Below are 10,286 nucleotides of genomic sequence, written 5' to 3'. Positions count from 1 at the left end.
GCCTTTTTGATTCTCGGGCACCCTGGAGAGCAATTTGTTTCTTCAAATATGCTAGTAATATTCCCCTAAAGGTAAATACGCTACTAATACAAAAAATTCATCGGAAAAATCATGCATGCAAATTAAATAGAGGCGTTCTTTAGCATAAAAAAAGTTTCCAAAAAAATATACTGCGATTTGCATGGAGTACAAAAAATGACAAGCATGAGGGGGTCAAAAAAGCTTATTTAAATCCATATAAACATGAACAGTCCTCTTATTTTTGCAGAGGCTGTATTCTTCATAATTATTTTATAAAAAATATCAGTTCGGCAAACATGTAGATCACAGTACATGCGTGAATTTTTAAGAAACCAAAAAAATGAGAAAATGTTTTTTTACATGGAAAAAATGAAAAAATAATTTTGGCATGCCTGAGAACCTATGTGAGTTTAGGAAGTATATATACGTAGCTATTTAGTCACAACACATACTAAGCTAGTCTACTTGTCATTTCTAATCTGTCCGTTCGGAGGCTGCATGCTGCATGCGTTCTTTTCTTCTCCCTCGTCACGTCGCCTAGTAGTAGTACTTGCCTGGCATAGTAGCTTGCAAGTAGTAATTCACTGTAGGGCAGCATTTGTTTACTCGTGAGCCTACCAGAGATTTCTAGGGAGCGGTGCCCAGTATGGAAGAATCGCGAGCCTGCATGCACGGTGTCAGTTTGGCAGCGCAAGGATGGTCACCCACGGCGAATCCCTGCATGGTGGACCGTTAGATTAACCCATCCTACGGCTTGTATGCAGCCACGTAGTCCTCTATCCAAAGCAATCGAATGTGAACCGTTGGATTACAAAGATCCAATGGTCCATATACCTTGATATTCGTATACTATATAGGAGTATAGAAAAAAAGAAAAAGAAAACACAAGCTTATACAGCTCCAAATCGAAGCATCCAGCCTACCTCCCGACGGCTCCTTGAAGCGTCTCGGCCATCTCTTCGGACAGAGCTCGGACGACGCGGTTGATCCCAGCGGCTCGTCTCAAGCCTCTGGGAACTTTCCTCGAAAGCGTTGGCATTGGCGGGCAAGGTCGTGGTCGTTGTCGTCTCCTTCCCCAGGCCCACCGTCCACATATCCGGTCGGTCCTTAGTCCTCACCCCCAAGGATTGGTGGAGCTAGCGGAGAAGATTCGCGTGGTCGCCCATCCATTCGTTCCTCATCTTCAAGTAATGATGGAACTAGCGGGGAAAATTCATGTGGCCGCCAATCCATTCGCTGACCCCCGGTCGCCTGCACTACACGTCTACACCTAGAGGGTAGACACCAGGCCACACTGAGCCTGACCCTCATGGCGGAGCTCCTTCTTTCTTTCGGCAATCAAACGCGAGCGGGCTAGGGGAGGAAGAAGCTGGGGTTGACCCATTGCCTCCGCTGTGGAGAGGCGGAGGTTGGAGAGGTATATTGTCTCGTGCTACTTGTGTTGTGTTAACTTCTGCGTACTTCAGTTAGTTACTTCCTCTGTTCCATAATATAAAAACGTTTTCCAAACTATCTTAGCTTGAAAAACGTTTTATATTATGGAACAGAGGGAGTAGTTATTAAACCGGGACCATGTGGGATCTACTAGATCTAACCTGAAATGGGGATAGAGGGTGCCGTCCTGGTATGGCATCCACTCTTTGGATTTGATATGACCTGTTAAAGATTTGCAGCTGCTGCTGTGAGCTTGTGACATATGTTGGCACATATGGTCGTTTGCTTTGCCCTCTTGATTGATTGCAAACATATGTAGGGCAGGGCAGCAGCTACTTCCTTCAGTACATCTCACATACGCTGTACATATAGCTGCTGCCACTAAAAAAATTACATTCCACAATCTATTGAACGGCAGAAATCTGATTCCTAAACATACTATTGTGAATACTCTGTGGGTGTGGTACCTTAAATTGACATTCTATACGGGGCCATACATTTCAAGCAAGAAAGAAATCAAACATTTTATGATAGATGCCTTTGCCAAGGGGCTTCGTAGAAGAATCACACTCACACCTCTAATCCTGAAGGGCAGGTTTTCTGATATTGTTGTTTATGTATTTCAGCATCTCCTAATTTTTGATAGTGTTGTGATATTTGCCATGTCGTTATCTATTAGGATATGTACGCAGAGTGATATCTTGTTGACCTTACCTATTATGACTTTATTCTTAAGTCACCAACATCTTCATGCCGCATCTCTCCCCATTATAGATTATTGCCTGTTTTTGATGTCATTGTCTTTGAACTAAATCTTAATTTATTTATATGATTCAACAGTCTTCATTTATGGCTATGTGCATCGCTTGGCAAATGTTCTATAAAGCTGCTGACGGGCTTTCCAGCATCAAGACATGTCACGAATTACTCACCTAGACGGCATCCGTTATGACAGCTTGTTCTTCATGGAGCACCTCAGGTTTGCCAGACAAAGAGGAAATTGAGCGGCTAAAGGATGATCTTTGGAAGCTGGATACAACAATGCCCAAGATGCTTGACCTCATTGATCGGGTCGAGTACCAAAGCCATAAGAAACAAGCGGCTGATCTCCTCCCGCATATCAAGAATGCAGTCCTCGAAGCGGAGGACCTGCTTGATGAGCTTGATTATGATGCACTCAAGTGGAAAATTGAGTGCAGCAAGAATTTGGGGCCAGATAAATTGCATGGCACCTTACTGGAATTCATTGGCAGTGTCAAATCCAATGATTACAGCAGAAAAGTCAACAGAATACAAAAAAAACTAGATCATGTCCATAAGCAGTCCATGCAAATGGGCTTGCACCAAGCACCACTGAAGTTTGATAAATCAGTTAGGCCAGAAACAACTTCCTACGTTAAGCATAAGGAAAAAATGGTTGGTCGTGAAAAAGAAACGAAGAAGTTATTGGAAACACTAGGAGTTCGTGCACGGAAGAGAGGAAGGGCTGAAAGCAAAGCAAAAATGACAGAGTTGCATGTATTTTCAATTGTTGGTATGGGAGGTGTCGGAAAGACAACAATGGCCCAAGAAATCTGTAAGGATACAAAGGTGACACAGCACTTTGGCGACAATAATATAATTTGGGCATGTGTTTCAGATGATTTTGACATGAAAAGGTTAACAAAAGAGATTATAGAGCACCTGGGCGGAGATGCGTCATCGAATAATCTGGATGTGCTTATGAGGAACCTAGAAGGCTGTGTCAAGTCCAGAAAGTTCTTACATGTCCTTGATGACATGTGGGATGACATCTTGAATGATGATGGGGCGCGATGGAAGAGTTTATGTGCATCTTTGGAAAATGGTGCCGAAGGAACTAGGATTTTGGTCACCACTAGATCTCCCGAGGTTGCTAATCTAGTTAGCCCTATGAATAATTATGAGTTAAAAGGCTTACAAGCGAAGGTATTCTGGGATTTCTTCAAATCCTGTGCATTTGGAACCGCAAGTTCTTGCAGAAACCGGAAGTCATTGGAGTGCATTGGTGCAAAAAATGTTCCAAAGTTGAAGGGTTCCCCATTGGCTGCCAAGACTATCGGACGCTTGTTGGGAGTGGAGCTAAGTACAACACACTGGGAAAATATAATGGAAAGTGAACTCTGGCAAATAGAACAAAAGGAGTCTTACATTCTGCCAGCCCTTCGACTGAGCTATATGTGCCTACCACAGAAATTGAAGAGATGCTTCTCAATAGGTGCAATGTTTCCCAAGGATCACAAATTTGAGAGGGAATTTCTAGCTGATATATGGATTGCACAAGGATATGTGGCGGAGCCCCAGGAAGCATCACTGTGCTTTGATGCCCTTGCTAGACGTTCATTCTTTCAGAAAGCATCGCCATATAGTTCGAAATATGTAATTCATGACCTGATGCATGATACAGCACAACTTGTCTCGAAGGATGAGTGCTTCATTATAAAGCGTGCTAGTGACCTTGGTGAAGTTCCTTCAAATGTCCGTCATCTTTCAATATTCACAAACGGATGCAAAAGATTTTGAGCTTGTGATAAACTGTTGGTTCAAGGAACTATTAAAACTTACCCGCAAAAAAAAGGAACTATTAAAACTCCGTGTATTGAGTTTTAAACTTTCCATTTCGCGAAAAAAAAGAAAAGAGTTTCGAACTTTCCAGAGTAGGACAGCTACCTGAGAGCATGGGCAACTCAAAGCATCTGCGTTACCTTTGTTTACTTGGAACTTCTGCTTTCACCACATTTCCTTCATCAGTTTGTCGTCTGCATCATGTCGAAGTTATAGACCGTGGCAGTTCTGTGATTGAAATGTTTCCCCCAGACTTCAGCGATGCCATCAGCTTGCGGAAAATCAAGTCAAAGAATTTTCTTATAACAAGGGCCGCTCTGGCAAACTCTCGCTAAAATGGTGTCCGCAAAGTCCAGAGATGGGGAAGATGATGGAAAACCAGATGGAAATGATACCTCACTGGAATCTCCAACATTTGCTTGTAGAGTATTACGGAGGTGAATCTTGTCCTAGCTGGTTTCAGCCCACCCTTCTTCCAAAGCTACGTTCCCTTGAATTTCTTAGGTGTCACAACTTGAAGAGCATATCATTCTTTGTCCAGTTACATGGATCACTTGGCAATAAATCACGGTCAGACAACATTAATCGTCTTGAAGAGTTAGTCATAAAAGATTGTCATCAAATCATTTGGCAAGGCTCGGTGGCCTTACCTACTTCTCTTAAAAAGCTAGACCTTGAGAACTCAGGCTATTCCATGGATCACCTCGTCAACTGCTTCCTTGACCTCACCTCCCTCACTCATTTGATGATAAGTGGCTGTGAATCGTTGACATCTATTCCCCTACATATGTGGATAAGCAACCTTCCATCCCTGGAGGACCTATATATTGGTGGTTGCCGCAACCTTACATCAATAGCCTCTGTAGCAATTAGTGGTGTTAATGAATTCCCATCCCTTGCTAAGATATCGATTTTGGGTTGCAACAAATTATTGAGCTTGGATGAATTCCTGAAGCCAGATTGTGTACCTGCCATGAAGAGCATTTATGTTTTCAGTTGTAGAGAGTTGATGTCACTCTCTGTTGATAAGCTCAACCAGTTGCAGAAGCTCGACATTTCATTTTGTCAGGGCATAGAATCCATCAACCTCGCAAATAGCCAGTTGGGAAGTTGTCCAGTACTGGAGGAAGTTAGCATTTCCTACTGTTCAGGCCTCAAGTCCATTGGTGGTGCAGCAGTTGTTGATAAAATAAAGAAAGTGTACATAAAGGAGTGTCCCGAGCTCAAGGAGATACAACAGCCACTCTGTCGCTGGTATGTGCAATGAAGGGAAATTTAATTACTTTATGCACGTCATTTGTTTTTAGAATTTATCCTTCGATAGCTGCATGTTAATCTCGCTAGTTGCGTCCCTCCTTAAAAACGAAACAGATTAAGAAAATTCAGCTGATTAACCTTTTTCATTTGTCTAGCCTGGTTGGCACTGCTGATAATGAGATCAGGACTTGGCACCGCATAAACGGGGAAGAGGTTCCACCGGGCATAGCGCACAGAGGTGGACGGCGGCGTCTTCGCCGAGGAGAATGACGGCAGCTTGCGTGAGAACATGCTGTTGGAGGAGCCCGAGGATAACAAATTAAGGTCAATTTGATGCTGTAGTGGCTTGATATCGTGTATCAGTAATCATACATAGATAGCAGCAGCACAGTTGCTTGCTATCTGTCAAGGCAGAGTAGAAGTTGAGCCTTGAGTGATGTCAGTTTGTGTGTATCCTGACTTATATTTCTCCACTGAAGCATGTTCTTGGGCGGAGAAAATTCGAATTCCTGTTCCTATAGCCTACGTATTTACCGTATCTTCATGTGCTTATCAAGATCCGTGCAGACACATTTGTCTTTTTTGTTTCTCTCAAACGACACAACATATGAACTTTAACTTTTGCAGAACAACAATACATTCTAACTACAATCTAGGAAAAAAACTTTCAGATTTTTTCATGCATTTTAAATACTTGAAATAATATTTTTATTCAAAGAAAATCTCATTTTGTATATTTATATCAGACCAAAAAATCTGAAAGTTTTTTCACACATTGATGTTCTAATGTTTGTTCGATCTGCAAAGTTTGAAGTTCATATGTTGTTTCGTTTTCGAGAAACAAAAAAGAAAAATCTTCTTGCTGTTAGTTAGTTGGAGAGTACGGATCTCAAAGCAAGGTTGGAGGGTTGAGGATAAGAGGTGCCATGTAGCCTGAGCTACAAAGAAACTTTGTGGGATAACAAATTAAGATCAATTTGATGCTGTAGTGGCTTGCTATCGAATATCAGTAATAATACATAGCAGCAGCACAGTTGCTTGCTATCTGTCAAGGCAGAGTAGAAGTTGAGCCTTGAGTGATGTCAGTTTGTGTGTCTCCTGACTTGTATTTCTCCACTGAAGCATGTTCTTGGGCGGAGAAAATTCGAATTCCTGTTCCTAGCCTACTTATTTACCGTATCTTCATGTACCTGTCAATTTGTTATGGTAAACTAATGTGCCACTGAGAACATGACAATCCCAGCCTGTTATTTGTTTGTAACTTGTAATATGCATTGAAATATTGTTACTGGCCCTGTTTGGTAGCAAAGTATTTTCTAAATATTTTGAGAATAGTGCAGTTTTTTATATTACCATAGTTTTATTTACAATGAGCTGTTTGATTGCCGTTTAAAACTGTTGTTTTAATATTGCAGTATTCGACAAACTGCAGTTTTTCTCTGTATAATAAAAAGAACCCCAGACCTGTTTTAAAAAAACAGAGAAGGAGAAAAGAAGGGACTGGCGTCGTTATCCTTCCGCACTCTGCTCAACTAACTCGCTACTTGCTCTGGCCTCGTTCCCACGCCGCCGCCGCCCTGCCGTCTTTGGAGAAATCTCCCTCGGCAGCCATGTGGAAGCAAAGAGACGGCTGCTCTGTTGTCCTCGGCCGCCACACCCCGCATGATTTGTCTGAAATCTAATAATCATACCATAGCGATTTTGCTGTTTTTCATTCAGACAATTCAGATTCAGGTATCCCTGTTCAAACCATACCACAAAAAACTACACCTGGTACTTTTAGCACGGGGTGGGGGCTAGAGGCGAGTGTTGTTGCAGATAGCCGGCCAAGACGATCAAGACTGTGAGAGAGAGAGAGGTGGAAGACAATGGTTTTGCGCTGCTCAACTACTGCAGCTTTTCAGCCTCTTCTGTTATTATCAGGCTAGCTCAAAACGGCTGCCGAATTACAAGGAAAACGCCCACGTCTCCAGCTGGCCTACTGGTCGTGCCATCCCACGACGCCAAGCTGAGATCGAGCAACTACTTTGCCCACACAGACCGCTACGATCATTGCCATCCCATGACCCGGTGAGGCGAGCAATTCTAGCTAACAAACTAACTGCAACTACTGACAAAAAAACACCTAACTGAAACTTCTGAACCTGTACGTGCACAAGCAGACGCTGACGGTCAGTGTTTATTCCAAGTGCTGTAAACTGAAACTTGAGTGTGTGTGTGTGTGCAGATTATCCAACAAATCACCCCCTAATCTGCTACACACTGAATCATCCCTAGTTTGTGACGTAGCTCAGCATACCGGCTCCTTCCAAGGGATTTTGTGAAAATGTCTGCAACTTGATCTCCGGTTCTGACATGAACGACATCCACTCGCCCCAGCTCAACACACTCTCTGATATAGTGATACCTGAGGTCAATGTGCTTGCTCCTCTCATGATGCACCAGATTTTTGCTCAGTTCGATTGCAGATCTGTTGTCAATACGCAGCTTGACCTTCTGAACCTTTGTACCTAGCATTTCAGCAAGCAGTCTGCTCAGCCATACAGCCTGACTTGCTGCTGTTGCTGCTGCTATATACTCAGCCTCGCATGAAGATTTTGCAACCACCTTCTGCTTCTGGAGGACCAAGTAATAGCACCTGAACCGAGGAAGAACACAATGCCCGTGGTACTTTTCCTGTCATCAAGATCTCCTGCGTGGTCACTGTCACTAAAACCAGTGAAAACAGTTTCCCCTTCTACTCTGTAGATACACCCAAGATTAAGAGTGCCCTTGATGTACCTCAGAACTTGCTTGATTGCTATCCAGTGTTCCTTTCCTGGTGCTTCCATGAAACGGCTTAGGAGCCCCACTGCATATGCAATATCTGGTCGTGTATTTACCAGGTACCGCAGGCTCCCAATGAGACTTCGATATTCAGTTGTATCCACTGCTCCTCCCTGGTTCTTCCTCAACTTCAGGCGATTTTCCAGTGGTGTATGACTGGCATTACACTCATCCATGCCAGCATCTTCCAGAATCTTCTTAGCATAGCTGGACTGGCAGACACTGATTCCATCCTTGTTCTGCTTCACTTCTAAACCCAGATAGTAAGTCAGGAGACCAAGGTCACTCATCTGAAACATGTCCTGCATCTGCTGCTTGAACTGCTTGATAGCATCTTCAGAGGACCCGGAGATGATCAGATCGTCAATGTACACCCCAACTAGAAGATGATCATTCCCTTTGCCACGCTTGTACAGGGCATGATCCAACTGACACTTCTCAAAACCAAGGGAAACCAGGGTAGTGTCCAGCTTGGTATTCCATGCTCGGGGTGCCTGATGGAGTCCATATAGAGCCTTCTGCAGCTTCAGAACCTTGCTGGGATTGCTGCTGTCAATGAAACCTGCAGGCTGATGCACATAAACTTCTTCCTGCAGTTCCCCATTCAGGAAAGCAGAGCGCACATCCATGTGATGAATTGACCACCGCCGTTGTGCTGCCACTGCAAGCAACAGTCTCACTGTTTCCAGGCGAGCTACGGGGGCGAACACTTCGTCAAAATCCACCCCCTGTCTCTGTGCATATCCCTTTGCCACCAGACGAGCTTTGTGCTTCACAATATTTCCATCTGGATCGCGCTTCACCTTGAACACCCACTTCAGTCCAATGGCGCGATGTCCGGCGGGCAGGGAGGCAAGAGACCGGGTGCTGTTGGAGCGGATCGAGTCCATCTCTGCCTCCATTGCGCTGCGCCAGGCAGGCTCATCCAGTGCATCTTCGACAGACGCGGGTTCCTCTGCAGCAGAGAGACAAAGGCCGTTGTACTCCAAAGTGCACTCCGGTGCATGGTCGATGATGTACTCCATATTCTTGAAACGGACGGGCAACCCCTCGGCGTCGAAGCCCTCGCCGGTGGGCGGAGTCACCCACCCGTCTTCTGGATCGTAGAATCTTGCTGGTGTGCATGGACTTGCACCCGCTGAGACTGGTGTCCTCTCCGCGCTTGACGTGCCCACAGCGGACCCGCCCGACATGGGCGTCTGTGGTGAGCTTGGCGAGGGCGGCGTGCTTGGCAACGACGGCGAGCATGATGCAGTCGGTGATGAAGGCGCGGGTGGTGGCACCGCTGCGCCCGGCGACACAGAGTAGGTGGTTGCCACGGGCACACCTACATCGGTGTATACGACCGTGAACTCACGGGCGTGCTCCGGGTCGCCACCGTCCTTGCTCCAGTTCCAGCACCGGTCTTCCTCAAAACGCACGTCCTGTGTGATGAACAAGCGCTTGCCGACCGGGTCGTACACCCGATATCCCTTTGTGCCCGGCTCGTATCCGAGGAAAATCCCGGGGCGCGATCTGTCCGCCAGCTTGGTCACGCCGGGGCCGACGAGCTTGACATGTGCGACGCATCGGAAGGTGCGGAAGTAGTCCACCGCCGGCTTTTTCTTGCACCACGCCTCGTATGGAGTAATGCCCTGTAGGCTCCTGGTTGGCGACCGGTTCAGAATGTGCACCGCGGTGCGCACGGCTTCGCCCCAGAACGTGCACGGCACATCCATGGCCTTCAGGAGACTTCGCGCCATCTCCACGACCGACTGGTTCCACCGTTCAACCACTCCATTCTGCTGGGGAGAGTAGGGCGTAGTCGTGTTCCTGTGGATCCCCATCTCCTCGCAGTAGGTGGCGAATTCGTTCGACATGAACTCGCCGCCCCTGTTCGTGCGGAACGCCCGGAGCTTGGTATCGCCCTGTGTCTCCGCCAGCGCCTTAATCTTCTTGAAGTAGCGAAACGCCTCATCTTTGATCTTTAATACCTCAAGCCACATGTATCTACTGAAATCATCAACGATCAACAGGAAATACTTGTTACCACTGGCCGTCGCCGGAGTGATTGGCCCGCACAGATCACCATGAACGAGCTCGAGCGCGCCCTCAGCGCGGTACGCCGACGCGCGCGGAAAGGGCGTCCTGTGCATCTTCCCAATGGTGCAGCCCTCACAGAACTG

General features: G+C 45.8%; 1 pseudogene; it reads left to right on the top strand.

Moving 5' to 3' along the window:
• The first annotated feature begins 2,403 nt into the window (after nucleotides 1-2,403).
• On the top strand, nucleotides 2,404-6,977 carry LOC123114989 (putative disease resistance protein RGA3; annotated as a pseudogene).
• Nucleotides 6,978-10,286: the final 3,309 nt, after the last annotated feature.

This window comes from Triticum aestivum, chromosome 5B (genome assembly GCF_018294505.1).
Source record: "Triticum aestivum cultivar Chinese Spring chromosome 5B, IWGSC CS RefSeq v2.1, whole genome shotgun sequence".
Classification (NCBI taxonomy): domain Eukaryota; kingdom Viridiplantae; phylum Streptophyta; class Magnoliopsida; order Poales; family Poaceae; genus Triticum; species Triticum aestivum.
The sequence above is the reverse complement of the archived record's forward strand: the minus strand, read 5'-3'. Positions and strand labels throughout refer to the sequence as shown.